The following is a 15204-nucleotide window of genomic DNA, read 5'->3' as shown; positions in this document are numbered from 1 at the left end:
AACCCATTTCCCTCCTGCTTCTGCGTGCTTCTCCCAATATTAGACACCACATCACCCACAATACCCGAATCTGCTTTTTTCAGATGAGGAGTGGCTATACTGAATCCCCGTCTAAGTAAGGGCATGGCCATTCTGAAGAGACTGCGGAATACCCCTCCAAGTCCATTTCCTTATTGTGTACTGCTGCCAATAAATCCGGGTAACTCCCCGCCTGCTTGATTTAGATACATTTCCTTAAATCTGTCTTCATATCTTATCTTATCATAATCTTACCTTCTGTTTTCCCATCAAATTTTTCTTGTTTAGGATGAATATAATGAGATCAAAACCGCTTAAAACAATTCACATTATTCAAATAATGTTTTTTTCCATGGGTCGGAAAACATTTCATGACTCCACTCTGGTCTCATCAACTGAATTTTTAATGCATTATCAAAATAATTTCAGCGTCATAAAGATAAAAATGCCAGCAGGTTACAGTTATTCACAGGTAAAATCAAAATTTACTTGGGAATTAAAAATTATCCATATGATTTAAACTGAAGATTAGATTAGACATTAGATTGATGTCATCACAGAAACAGTAGTACAGTGATGCAAAACCTCATGTGAGACTCATGGTAAAGTAAAGACTAAGTGCACATAGTCTCGAGTCTCCTAAATAAACAAAGCTGAATAGTAATTCTGTGGGATTGCTTGATAAAGTCAGATTAACTGCAACATATTTAGTTTCCTTGAAACCTTATGTTTGGGAAAAGTCTGCTGGAGGTATGATCTGGAAAACAAAGGAATGAAGCTTAGCCGCAGCAGAACAGAATACATTTCTGTGAATGACAGGGAACCAAGTGGAACAGTGAAGTTATGGGGAGCAGAGGTTAAGAAGGTGCAGGACTTTAAGTACTTAGGGTCCAGAGCAATGCATTGTGTGAAAAGATGTGCAAGCAGGTTGGAATGGGAAGGAAAGGTGTTCAAGACGGTGGTGAGACCAGCGATGATGTATAGCTTAGAGACAGTGGCACTGAAGAAAAGACAGGAGGCAGAGCTGGAGTTAGTCGAGGTTTAAGATGTTGAGGTTCTCTTTGGGAGTGACGAGGATGGACACAATCAAGAATAAAGACATCAGAGGGACAGCTCATGTTAGGATGCAGGGGTGAATGGAGGCACATGATTCACTGTGGCGAAAGGGAACAGCCAAAAGGAAAAGAAGAAAAGGCTTAGGGCATCTGTGGCGCATGAAGGTAGAGTGGTCATCCACCAATCTCCCAGTTGCTGGTTTGATTCCCAGCTCCTCCGGTCCCATATCGAAGTGTCCTTGAGCAAGTGCTGAACTCCAACTTAGTTGCTACTGGTGAGTGTTGCATAGCAGCTCCCCCATCGATGTTTGATTGTAAATCCAAATGGGTGAAAGCGAAGCAAGTTTGAGTGCCAATAGGTGGAAAAGCGCTATATAAGTGCAGAACATTTATCATTTACTCAGACGACTGGGGGACCCACTCGAGTTACACTGAGTCCAACATAAAATAAAGTGTTTTTCTAGAAAACTGAGAAATAGGGTATAATCTGAACTGACTGTGCATAAAGGATAGTTTTTTCATGAGTCATGAAAGCTCTGACACATAATATAACATCTGTAGTCTTATATTTAACAAGCTGATTGATCCAAATAATGAAGGGCTTCATTCACAAATATTAATATTTGCAGCTTAAAACAGTATGACATCGATGACTATAAGTGGGCTTGGAATTCAATTCAACTTTATTTATATAGCACCAATTCCCAACAAAGTCATCTCAAGGCACTTTACAGAATAAAGTCAAGACTATAAAGACATATAAAGAAAACCCAACAACTCCCCCTTAAGCAAGCCCTTGGCAACAGTATAGAGGAAAAACTCCCTTTAATGGAAGAAACCTCCAGCAGAACCAGGCTCAGGGTGGGCAGCCATTTGCCTTGACTGGTTGGGGTGAGTGGAAAGTGGAGAGAGAAAAGAAAAGAGCAACAAAAAGCAACAACAAAACATCAGAATCAGAAATTTGAATAATCCATACTAGTTGGATGTCACTTATAAACTTTTGTTTTTAGTTTTAAGTGAAGTTGACACAGAAGTTTTGTAAAGCTGTTGTGCTTTGGTCAATTTTCCTCACAACAAGGCAAAATCTTAAGTCAATCATAACTCATTAACGCTTACTACAGCACAAGTATATTGCTTTGGTACTGTAATATAAAATAACATATAGCTTCTTTCAAGTTTTCAAGCTTTTTGAGTTTTGTCTTAAAGACAAATAAAGATTGTGTCTGTGTTTGTTAATGCACCTTTCAGTTCTGTTTGAACAAGAAACGGCATCAATCAATGATAAACAAAATGTGAAGCTAGTCTATGATCATTTCATAATTTGGCTTCTTTTTTTAGCAGAGGAAGTCTGTGTTTCATTTGTATTTATATGTCGATTCTCATGGAGTGGTAATGAATAAGCCCTCTACTTTTCCTCTCACTATACACTAATTTCTCTTTTTTCCTTTCTGATTGTAGTATTTGTCCTATTTGTAGAGCTAAGGATAGGACAATGAAAAACCCCACAGTAGCATTACTGTACCATCAGGTACCAGAGTACCAATAGGGAGAAAAGTGCTATATAAGTGAAGACCAGTTACCATTTACCAGGTCAGGTTTCTCAAGAAACTGTAGCTTTGACGGGCGGTCCATAACAATTGGGCAGCTAGTGAAAAATACTGCACAACGAAAGAGCTAGGACTAAGAGGTGATTTGCTACGGTACAGTGTATTTTTAAGTGATAACCCTTGATAGCCCATGGTAACACAAGTCATCCGGTGGTAAGGAAAGGAAGAGCTATGCTTCATTGGCATAGCAATGATAGGAAAAGCCGTGTGAGTGGATTATGGTGGTACAGATGTGGTATATTTTATAAATTAAAAGAAGGGGACCAATAGCTGAGCTCTGTAATACACCAATAGAGATGCAGCGAGAGTTAGAAACTTGTCCCTGTCAAGATACCTTGGGTATTGGTAATACCCAAGCCAGGCCAGAGCTGTACTGGAGACGGAGAATGCAAACAGGAAGATCTGGTGGTTTACAGTATCAAAGTCTGCAGATGGATCGAGTAGGATTAAGACAGAAGAACAGCATATTCAGCGCGCAGGGATTCCACAACCGTCAAGAGTCCTGTTTCTGAAATTTGATGATGATTATATGAAAGGCTGTGCACAGCATGGTGGAGCATAAAGAGTGAAGTAAAGCAGCATCAGTGCGGGGAAAGGGAGAGCTAGTCAGAGAGAACAAGCATTAGCTTAATTTAAACACTATAACATTGAAGCCTGAGTGAAGACATGGTTATCTTAGACATCTACATAAATACATATCTATCTACATAAAGACACATATTACACTACGAAAAAGCTACTGCCACATGCAATGTAGCAGTATGTTTATATTGTATGTGCATATTGTGGACATGTGGGAGAATTTGTTTTCTTTAAAAGCAAATCGCCTTTAAACAGAGATTTCAGTATTTCAGACTGTAAATGCTGTGCCTGCATGGGGAGCAATACATCCTACTTCTCAGGTTTTATCTGTAGCAACAGCATGGCCTCTGTTGGGGAAGTAATCTTCATTCCAGTCAAGGTCAGGTACCAGATGTAGTGAATTCACACAGTTGTCCACCTTCCAGGTAGTAAAGAAAAAAACCTCCAAAGATAACTCATTAGCTGGAACTCCTAAAGCAGCACAAGAAAAAGAAACAAGAAGAGAGGAGAAAGGGAGAAGAGAATCAATCTAGCATTGGCTGACTGCAGGCAGTCATGGATTTGGGCAACTTGCAGTCTTGTCTCTCATCTCAGAGTGACAGCACAGAGTAACGACTTGTAATGCTTCACTGTGATTACCCAATGTCATTTTTCTTATCCCTACACACACTGCATGAGAATGCTTTATCTAGCTGCAACAGCAGTGTGTTTGTGAGTGTGTGATTTAGTAAACAAGTGAATGAATGAGGGAATGAGTCAATGAGTGAGACAGCAAGTGAGAAAGCAGTGAAGAAAGTAGAGACGTGGAAAGATATATGTTTTACCTCCTATGACAGTCCCTACATTTCTCTACCGGTGAAAATTTCAATCATTTTAAGGAATCTGTGTGTTAATCTGTGTTAATGTTATGAACTATACCAAAGCAGTATTAAAACATTTAAATAAGTTATGTAATGTTTCTATTATGATAAAAAGATTATGTTTGCATCAAATTTTAAAATATCACTGTGATTGAGGGGACATTCCTTTTTAATTTCTTTCATTGTCGTCCCAGATCCTTGTATTCTGTATGCCAATGCCTGTGTGCAGATTAGTGTATTTTCTTTGTAATTTGTAAATTAGTGGATAATTACTTCATGTGGAGATGTTGATTAATAATAAAAAAATTCAGCGCATTTTGTTAGTTTACTCCAAGTGCTTTAGTCATACTGTGCTGTATACAGGGGACCGGGTAGTCAACCATCTGCCTCATACAGTTGGGGCGTTGTCTTAATAAGATGTAAAAAGACAAGTGTAGGTTCTGTCTTTCACAGAATATGTTTCTATCCCTAATAAACAAAGGATCAGTAAGAAGGATAAAGTGAACAGATATATACAGAATTATGTTATATATTTATGATGTACTTTAACACATATAATACATATATCAGTGGCGTGGCTGCTACTGTTCTGGAATGTGTTTCCCTTAAATTACTGTATCTCTACTTGAAGATGATCTTATGCACAGCGGCACCACCATATGGCCTGTAATGCAGTTTCTATGAATCTGTGGAAGAGGCAAAGAGGAGAAAAGTCTGAGACTGAAAGCCTGCTGATCCTGGCCCACCTCTCACTGTCCCTGATTGAATTAATCAAAGACTCCCTCAGGTAATCATGAATGGGCTTTTGGTGAAGCTGGAAGCTTTACGTATTGCAGCTGTTTGTGGAGACTAGAATCAAATGTCAGAGGGTCCTGAATGCAGTAGTGTGGCAAAGTGGTCTGAGGGCTTAAAGAGCTTAAAGCTAAATCAAGTTTATTTAAATAGCAAAATGCAAAGTGCTGTACATAAAACTAAATACACACAGCAAATACTTACAGTACGCGAATAAACAATATTTTAGTATATTTCAAAATTCTTTGAATTAAAAGTAAACATTTAAATGTTATTTCAGCTAATCCAGTTACACATTTTCTTCCATACTTACTGTATGGACTTAATTTACTTTACAGTACAGTAACTTTACATTTACTGTACAGTACTTACCTAAATATTTTCCTTGTAATACTTGTGTGGCTTAACTTCATTGTGAAATTCTACTGATAATTACTACATTTATCTAGATAATGACACATTTTCAAACCTGTAGTTCCCTTTCTTTGATTTGAAATGTGGCAATAACTTGGAGGTTTTGTAATTGTACTTTTAGAACAAATAAGTTTGTTTTGGTGAAGGTGTTTGAACTTGCAAGTCTGTGGATGGTATGTTTTGGTATTGAAGGGAGAGGCTTGCTGCTGCATGGTTACTTAGGGATGCTGATCAGGTAAGACAGTGGTTTGGAACGTATGGAGCTGAAGTCAAGCAGCAAAACTTTCAAGAGTCTTCAGTTGCTATCGAGTTTGTTTAATTTTTGATTACTTTAAAACCGTTTTTTTAAAATGTGCATCTTTGCATTATTTTGTCATGTTGACTACAGAAATGTTTTATGAGGAATGTGCAGAATTAAACAAACCCAAGAAGAGTTAATTCTAACAGTTTCAAAGATAAGTACACAATCCAGTCCACATTCCTGGACTCCAAGCAGTCCACACATATTAAAGATAACAACTAAATTATAGGAAATACAATACAATATAATCCAATATAATCTAGCTCCTAAGTTTCTAGCCTTGCTACCTTTCCACCAAGTCTCCTGGACACACTGTATATCCACCTTCCTTCTCTGCATCATTTCAACCAACTCTCTAACTTTCCCTGTCATAGTCCCAACATTCAAAGTCCCTACTGTCAGTCCTACATTCTTAGCTTTTCTCTTCTTCTTCCTCCTCTCCTTCTTCGACTTTGACCAACAGTAGTCTATTTCCACCGGTACCCTGTAAATTAACGCCATGTTCATTGTTAACCCAGGCCCCAACCAATCCTGGATGGGAGTCATTTTTGGTGTGAAAGTCATGTTTTGCATTTTTATTTTGGCATGTGTTTTATGTCGGATGCCCTTGATGACCGAACCCTCTGCATAAAACCACCAAGTCAATGAGTTGTAGCTAGTTCTTTTCATTCTAAATGAGAGAGTATGATGTGCTCTCTCTAAGACACATCTTTTTTGTCTACACAAATCCTTTCTAATGAACTTGCCTGGAGGAAGTAATGCTTGGGTTGACTGATGAGGTGATTAGGAGTGAGCAGTTCCAGACTGTTTGGATCGCTTAAGTTCTCCACAGTCAGGGGACTGCTGTTGACTATTGCCATGGCCTCATATAATTAAGTCCATATAGAGGCATCATTGAGTCTACCAGAGGAGAGTGATATTGTGAAGCTGGGGATGTTTCTTACAGTTTTTATCTCCCACACTCCAACAGCATGACTTGTCTTTTTCTTTTCCTTTCGGCTGTTCCCTTTTACGGGTTGCCACAGTGAATCATGTGCCTCCAACTAACCCTGTCATCTGCATCCTCTTCTCTCACACCCACTAACTTCATGTCCTCTCTCACTACATCCATAAATCTCCTCTTTGGTCTTCCTCTTGACCTCCTGCCTGGCAGCTTCAACCTCAGCATCCTTCTACTGTTATATTCACAGTCTCTGCTCTGAACATGTCCAAACCACCTCAATCTGGCCTCTCTGACTTTATCTCCAAAACATCTAACATGAGCTGTCCCTCTGATGTCCTCATTCCTGATCCTGTCCATCCTCGTCACTCCCAAAGAGAACCTCAACATCTTAAGCTCAGCTACCTCCAGCTCTGCCTCCTGTCTTTTCTTCAGCGCCACTGTCTCTAAGCCGAACAACATCCCTGGTCTCACCACCGTCTTAAACACCTTTCTTTTCACTCTCGTAAAGTTGACAACGGTTAAGAAAAGCAAGTAAAGATGAGGCCATATCCACTGTATGAGCCAACCAAGGGTTTCCTCAGTTTTAGTTTTTGTTTTACTGTATATAGTATGTATTGTGTATTGTGAACTGTACTGTACTGTGTGTTTTGTTATGTTTCTGTGTACTGATGATCTCATTAGTGACATCATATAGCTTTGATAGTTTGCCTTAATGGTTGCCTTTTCAGTTTACCTTGTAAGTTTGTTGTGCAGTTGTCAAGGGAACAATGCAATGCAAAGGAACTGACTACAAGAAAGCAAGGCAGTTAAGCTCAGCTACTGAAAGGTGCGGACTTAACACGGTAGCTGGAGCAGAGGAACTGACTACAAGGTGGTGTGGGACGCAACAATGTAGAAGAAAAAGGTTTAGTGTGGAGCTGTGGAGGCACACGGTTTCTTAACGAGTTCTGCAAGTTCAGTGGGTTCAGCCATGCTTTGAGAGACTTGTTTGATGAAGCTGTTTGCGAATGTGCTTGTGAGATTACTGTACTTAAACTTGTGTTTACAATTGACCCCTCATCGGCTAAGTTGAGAAGCAAGTACAATAAATGTTCAGTGTTTGTCATACAACAATCTCTGTTTGCTGGAGCGTCAGATTCGTCAGTTTCGAGTAAGATCGCCTCTACATCTATTGTGTTCTTTTTGTCGGTTCTTAGTCAAAATTTGCCTCTAACAATCCGTGCTGCAGTGTGTTAAATGTTTGAGGGGAGGGGAGGATGGATCCATTCGGTTGGGAGATCCCTTATTCTTTGTCCTTTAACAAGTCTTCTTAGATTGACAAATCACACACACTGGAAAAAAGTTATTTTCTCCTGTGGATTTTTTAAAATTCAGACAGTACCCATTGTAGATCAGCTGCCTGTATGTGGAGTTTGCAAGTTCTCATTATGCTTGTGTATGTTTCCTTCAGGTACTCCTGTTTCCTCCCACAGTACATTCCACTGTTGCAATCCTTTTTTGGTTTGTGGACATTTATATTTACAAGAGGTTATACAGTAGACAAGATACTTTGTTTATACTATGTAAGTACATGTTGTAGAGGTTAGAAGTATCTCCACAAATGTAGGAAAAGAAAAACAGTGTGTGTGTGTGCGCGCGCGTGCACTAGGGATTTGTACAGTGGCAAAAGACATAACAGGTACCAGGGCTGGGCAGGGCAACTGAACTGTAGCCTTCTTTTATATTAGCATACATTAAGACCAGTGTCCCCCATTAATGTGATAATCCAAAAGCTGGGAGGTGGGGAGGATCTTGGCATAGGTCACGAGATTGAAATCTCTAGAGATGGAAGGTGACTAAATCTATGATGTTACATGCACTGCAAAGGCAGACAGATTAAACACAAGCTCAGCTACACAACAGGGAAAAGTTGAGCATGTAGGATATCTGCGTAAAGAGCAAACATTATGCAAATATCTTCAAACGCAGTTCAGCCACAGCAGGGTAGGAGCCACTCAAGAAGCTCTTATTAGTGATGGGTCCGGGGGTGGCAGATAGGTCAGCCATCCAGTTGAGAGAGAGGTAAAACATCAACTTAACATAACACATCCCCAAAACTACAGATTCACCACAGCTGGACCACTGCCAATCTGCGTGGACATACCTTTACTTGTCCTGGATGCATTCATCAATTATCCATCCATCTATTCATTATCTTAACCACTTATCTTGATAAGGGTCACAATGGTGCTGGAGCATGGAGCAGCTGTAGTTGGGGAATGGCAGGGAGAGAATCATGGAGAGGGCGCCTTTTTATCTCAGGACTTACATTTAGCTTAGAGACAAGTCAGACAAGCATTTGCAATCACATCATTGGCAAATTTAGAGTCACCACCTAACCTAATATGCGCATCTTTAGACACACATATTAGGAAACTGGAGAACCCAGAGAAAATCCTTGCAAGCATAGGAAGAACATACAAGCGCCACACAGAAAGGCTCCCCACCTCTGCTGGCCAAGAGTCAAACTGGTAAACCTCAACAATTTGTAATCTGTGTGTTGTCTGCTTCTTTTTGTTAACACCGTTTGGCTTGACTTTTTATGTCAATAGCTTGCAGCTTGTATTGTTGAAAGGATGTTTCCAGCTTTTTCTCTAATTTTCTGTTCCGCAAGGCCATGTAAACAGGAATGGGAGCATGTGTAAAGTTTACCAGCACAATCGGATTTTTGCAAGTACTTTTAAACTAAAGTTTAAGATCTTTATTCATCCATCAGTATGAGAAATGTCAGGTCCTTGGTGAATAAAATGGATTTCAATTACTCCCTCCAGAGTGGCACAGTCCCAACATCATTGAAAAGTGAAATAATTACACCAAATCTAAAAAAAACATATATATGCTCCCACTCCATTGGCAAGCATGGAGTCTCCTTCCACTGCTATGCTGATGATACTCAGCTCTATGTGAGATTGAGCCTGACCTTCCTGACACTTCCATCAACTCTAATCTGCTGCCCGAAGGACATTGAGGATGTTAGAGAGCTTCCTTCAGCTGAACAGCACCAGAACCAAGCCTTCTAATTGGTACCACCTACCAGCTTCATTCCTCCCGCATTAATTGTATTTCTTTTTCTGGCCACACGATTATCCTCTCCAACTCTGTTAACAACCTGGGGGCCAAGTTTGACCCCCACCTGTCATTCAAAACACCTCTGTAAAATTGCATTGTTTCATCTCAGAAACCTCCATCCCTCCCCCTCCCTCTGCAACACTGCAAGCCTGGTCCACGCCTTTGTCTCCTCCAGGCTGGACTACTGCAATGCACTTCTCATTGGGATCTCTGGCAGGAGCCTTCAAAAGCTCCACTATGTTCAAAACAGTGCTGCCAGGATCCTTATTAGGGGGGCGGAAACATGAGCACATCACTCCTGTTCTTCGGACATGTCACTGACTGCCTCTTCGCATTGAATACAAACTCTGTCTACTTGACCACCAGTGCATCCACGGAAATATCTTAAAGAACTCCTCACATAACAAAGTACAACAAGACACCTTCGTTCCACCAATACGTTTCGCCTCTACCCCTCCCAGAACCACACTCCACACAATGGGGGATCGAGCTTTCTCAGCAGCTGCTTCACAGCTCTGGAATGCTCTGCCTGAGAACCTGATGGCACCACAGACTGTGGACTGTTTCAAGAAACGGTTAAAGACTTTTCTGTTCATAAAAGCATTTTAAAGTGATCATTACTTTTTTTTATGTTTTATATGCTTTACATATCTTTTATCTTTTATTCTTGCTTTTAATCTGCTTGTGTAGCACTTTGAGATTTGTCAAAAAACGTAAAGTGTTTTATAAATAAAATAAAGTTTTATTATTTTTTTTTTTATATATCACATTCTCTTTCACAGCTTTTGTAACTGCAACTAGATCAAATCGGAACAAAAAACGAAGTGAAAGGCCCAAGTGCACATCTGCCCAAGGAGACGGATGCTCTACTGGTCCTGGATTGGCTGCATTGTTGAATAAAATGAGAGAAACTAGTGTTCACAGACACTGTAATCTGGTCTCGTGGGAAGAGTTAAAAAACATCCTATGGTTGCCAACTCAGAATAAGTGTCCTGAAATGTGTTTGGATCCCAGCAAAGAACATGTAGCCTTGTACATGATCGGCATCATGTACAAGGCTTCCCTAATCAGCATCGACACCGGTCCAGACTGAAGAGCACTGACTGATTGGGGATAACTTTATTTTGCATCAAGACAGTGACCCCAAGTCTTCTTCCAAGTTTTGTGAGAACTATCTGGATAAGAAAATAGCTGAAGGAATAAATTTGGTGATAGATTGGCCAGCTCAATCACCAGATTTGAACTCCCTCCAGCAGGTGTGAAGAAGCTGGACTGAAAAGTTTGGGGACTTTGCCTAACCAGCACAGCAGACCTTTTCTGCAGAAGGTCTAGGAGAAAATCACCCTGATCACCTGACTATGGATTTGTCAGTTATTGTTGCAAAGAGCAGTTTTTATTTGTATTTGTATTTTTTAAATAAAACTTTAAAAAAAGGTCAAGATGCAAATGTGATTAATAAAGAGATGTTTGTGGACGTGCCAAAATCTACTGTGTTGTTAATAACCAATGATCACAGGTATTTTATTTCAGTGCTCCAATTTCTAAAAAGTGTCTGTGACAAACAACTAGAATTCCAGTCAAATCATAATTCACAAGAATGAGCAAATCTTTTTGTCTAAACATCAAAGAACAGACACAAATAAGTATATGAACCATACAGAGCATGATATCTTATTCATTGTACTTCACTGTTCAGAAAACACTGATGGCCAGATGTTTGATCCCAGTGGTCATTGTGGGCAGGGCTGGACAGTGAAAGCATCCAGACTGTCTCTGCCAAATCCAAAGGAAGGCCCCCAACTCAGACATTCATGCAGCAGGCTGTTGAGGCTCTGGCTTTTCATTCTACCCACCCTGCCAGATGGAGAGCTAATCACAGGAACAGCATGCAGCTCAAGTCCCAGAGTTAGGCCTGTCTGTCTGGACACAATGCAGAATGCTAAGCTCTGTGTTTCACTGCACTGGACTGTCACACAACTGTTTGCATGCTTCATCTGTCTTACTCATTCTCTGATCCATTTTATAAGTTTTACTGCATACCCTGTTTCTTGTCACTTTGTTGCTTATTGTACTCAGACATTAGAGAAATATGCAGAGAAATTTGAGAATAAAGAGAAAAAAGAACAACAAGAGGAACAATTTATTCTCTCTGCATACAACTCTTCATTCTAAGAGATGAGAGCCAGTTATGTTTTGTTGTCAGCGAGTAAGTATTCTCCAGAGAGGAGCAGTTGTAGAAGTAAAGAGAGGCCATTCGAGGTCAATAGTATTGAGCCTAGAGTCCTGTTCCTGACAAAATTAGCTTGCAGAGAGGGTAAGCATTCAGGTAAGCACAGTTTGAAAGGAATTACACAGGCATTGTTTTGGACAATTTGACAATAATAAAACACTAATTTAATTGAACTAGATTTACAACAATTTATTATGTAACTGACCACCAAGACTACAAAAAATGTATAACACAGGTGATACAGGCCATTATCAAATATTGACTGCTTTCAGTCGCTGCTGATTTCCTTGGCTGGATCATGTTCCAGCCATTCTGTGCAGGCAGTGCTCATGGGAGTTTAGTAGTGTCACACAATTAGTTCATTAATTGAGATGCCTTTAGAGAGGACTACAATAAAAAAAATTATTAGGGCAGTCAATCGATTACAATTTTTAATCACAATTAATCAGATGTTTTATCTGATCAGAATTTACAGAAAAGGCACATCTTTCAAGTATTAACGCTTGTTTTTGATTTTTTGAAGAGTGAAACAACTTTTATCTGCTTTTTACTTGGCTACTTTACATTGAACGTAACAATACAGTAACAAACAGATTTTGTCAACCTGAGTGTCAGAACTCAGCTGGACTCTGTCTTCTATCCCATTGACAGCAGCTGTAGCTCCACAGTGTGGGTGGAGGGGCTGCCCAGCCCTCTTTTAGAAAAGAAGCAGACAGTGGAGAAACTGCACCATGAACATCAACTTTACATCAACTAATCTCACTCAGTGCAAATGAAATGCTGAGAACTGATCAGTACTATTTCTCCAGATTACTCGCACCATTGAGCACTGTACCAGTGAGCCAATGGGCCACATTATGGAAATGATAATGATAAATAAATAAATTGCCATTAAAAATAATTTGCGGCAGTCCTTTTATTTATTTATTTATTTATTTATTTAGAACCAACTAACATGGAAATGGCTCTAAGTGCTACCTAAGATCCACTGTAAACAGGTGCCTGTGTCAGTAACACTTTTTTGTTACACTTTTTCTCTTGGATGTTGTGAATGTACTGTAAAAAATAGTACCTTTGTGTTACTGGTCATAGAAAAAAATTGAAAACTGATTTCTCTCTTAAGGTTAGAGGAGCCAAATTATTTCCCCATTTATCCAGTTTACTGTATAAAAAGCCTTTTTTGTGTCTCATGATACACCTATGGTGCTGGTGAAAGAAGCTTTCAGAGACTGTCAATGGCACATTTCAGTGTGCTTTAGTTTCTCTGTAAATCACAGATATGTGATTCAAACACAGGCAGACAGGTAGGTAGATGTTTTGTTTCAGGACATACAAGCAAAGAAACGAAAAACCTTCATCTCATGGCCACTTTAAATAAACATGTTAATAATAACTTAAACCCCACATAATGATGCCATGACCTCCACCAGGGAGCAGTACTTCAATGTTTCCTAAACAGTGTTTCTCAGTTTTACAAATTAACAAAGCATTGTGACCAAAAATGCAATGAGTTTTTTACTCACAATGATTCTTCTCTCAAATATATCTGAAACCACTTTTCACAAGGCCTACTTTTGAGCTTCAGTGGGGAAGGCCAATGTCCAAGGGTTTTCTGCAGGTCAGGTTTTTGATTTGCTCATAACCACTGAAACTGAATTTAAAAAAGTGTTTTTGAATTTGATATTATGCTAGTTCATAAATACAAAGACATCTTTACTCTTTCCATTACTCAGCTTCATTTAAACACATCACTGGAAAGAAAACGTTTGGAAACACACATGTATTTTTATTAGTTTTAGTTTTAGTTTTTGTTAGTTTTATTCAAACAAATATTTGTAAATTCATCTCAAAACACACAAAAAAATTAACAATTCATTTTTAAGCACAAAATAATAGTTAAATCAAATCTATTTGGTAAACTTTACCTTCATCAAAACCTTCCCTTTGCAACAATAACTGCCTGACTAATATGTGGCATTGTGACAGGTTACTAACTATGGATGAAGAGCATAATATGTTTACTGAAACTTACTTATTTTAAGATGGTTTAACACCTGGAATGCGGCTTATGGACATTAGGGGCTTACGGACATTACAGGCTTACGGACTCTAAAAGTAAACCTTTAAAGTCGCCCAGTTAGAGAACACATCTCAGCCCAATGGAGATGCTGTGGACTGACATTTTTAGAGCTGTTCACAGTAGAAATCTTAAGAAAATGTCTGACCTGAAGCAATTCTGTAAGTAGGAAATGGCCTCCTTAGTGTTGTGCAGATTGTTGCCCTGGCATTCCAGTAAAAGAGTCCAGGTCCACTCTCACATTAAAGTGGAATCTACTAGCCTATGTAAAGTGATAATAACTGGGTTCTATTCAAGCTGAGGATGAAGGAATTCATCCAGCTGTTCACTACCTTCATTCCAATTTCCCCCCTGCTATCTCTTCACTAATACTTGTGTAGCATTGATCCTACAAAAATCAATTAAGTCACAGTGGTCATCACAATGTTAGCTTTTCTCTCATTGTAATTTAGTTTAGTGTGCATATACAATGTTCACTTTATTATTATTGTTGGATAAAATCAAATATGTATAATTCTTTTGTATCTATCACTTCTATTAGGCCAATGCCATCTTAACAGCCCATATTGCAGCCAAAGTTGGAGATCTTTCGCCTTACGCACTGCTGTACAGGCTTGTCCCAGCAGAATGTTTGCATGTGTGTTCTGTGGAGAAGCAAGTCCACCTTAAGAGATTGATTGTCACATGGGACATGGCCAAAAATATTGAGACTGCAACAAGAGAGAAGGCAGCAGACCAGGAGTGGCATCAGCTTCATAGATCCACTTGTTTTAGAGAGATGTGTGAGGATTCTTTCTGCAAGAGACTCTGCAGAGCTCAGAGGAACAAGACAGACTACAGAAATGAGAAGAGGTACAGACATGGAGTTTGAGTTGGCAATGGAGCACTGCAAAATGAAAAATGTCAACTGTGTGGGTTAGACATTAACCCCCTGATGCCACTTGGCTTGGTGCCTCACCAAATGGTGGCTGTGCAAATGAGTCAAAAATGAAACCACCTCCTTTAATGTATACATGTCCTGCCTATCTGCAAAGAATTTGAATAATTGATTTAGGAAAATTTTAATGGGTGTCATTCTATGAAGGAAAAATAAATTACCTGCAATAAAGCTATTGTGAAAAGAAAATGTTTGTATTGTCTTGTGATTGACTGTGACTGTATTGTCTTATTAGATTATGGTATTGGTATTACATATTTGCAGATGTCTTGGTTTAGAT

Source organism: Channa argus, chromosome 1 (assembly GCF_033026475.1).
Source record: "Channa argus isolate prfri chromosome 1, Channa argus male v1.0, whole genome shotgun sequence".
NCBI lineage: Eukaryota > Metazoa > Chordata > Actinopteri > Anabantiformes > Channidae > Channa > Channa argus.
Note: the sequence above shows the minus strand (reverse complement) of the source record.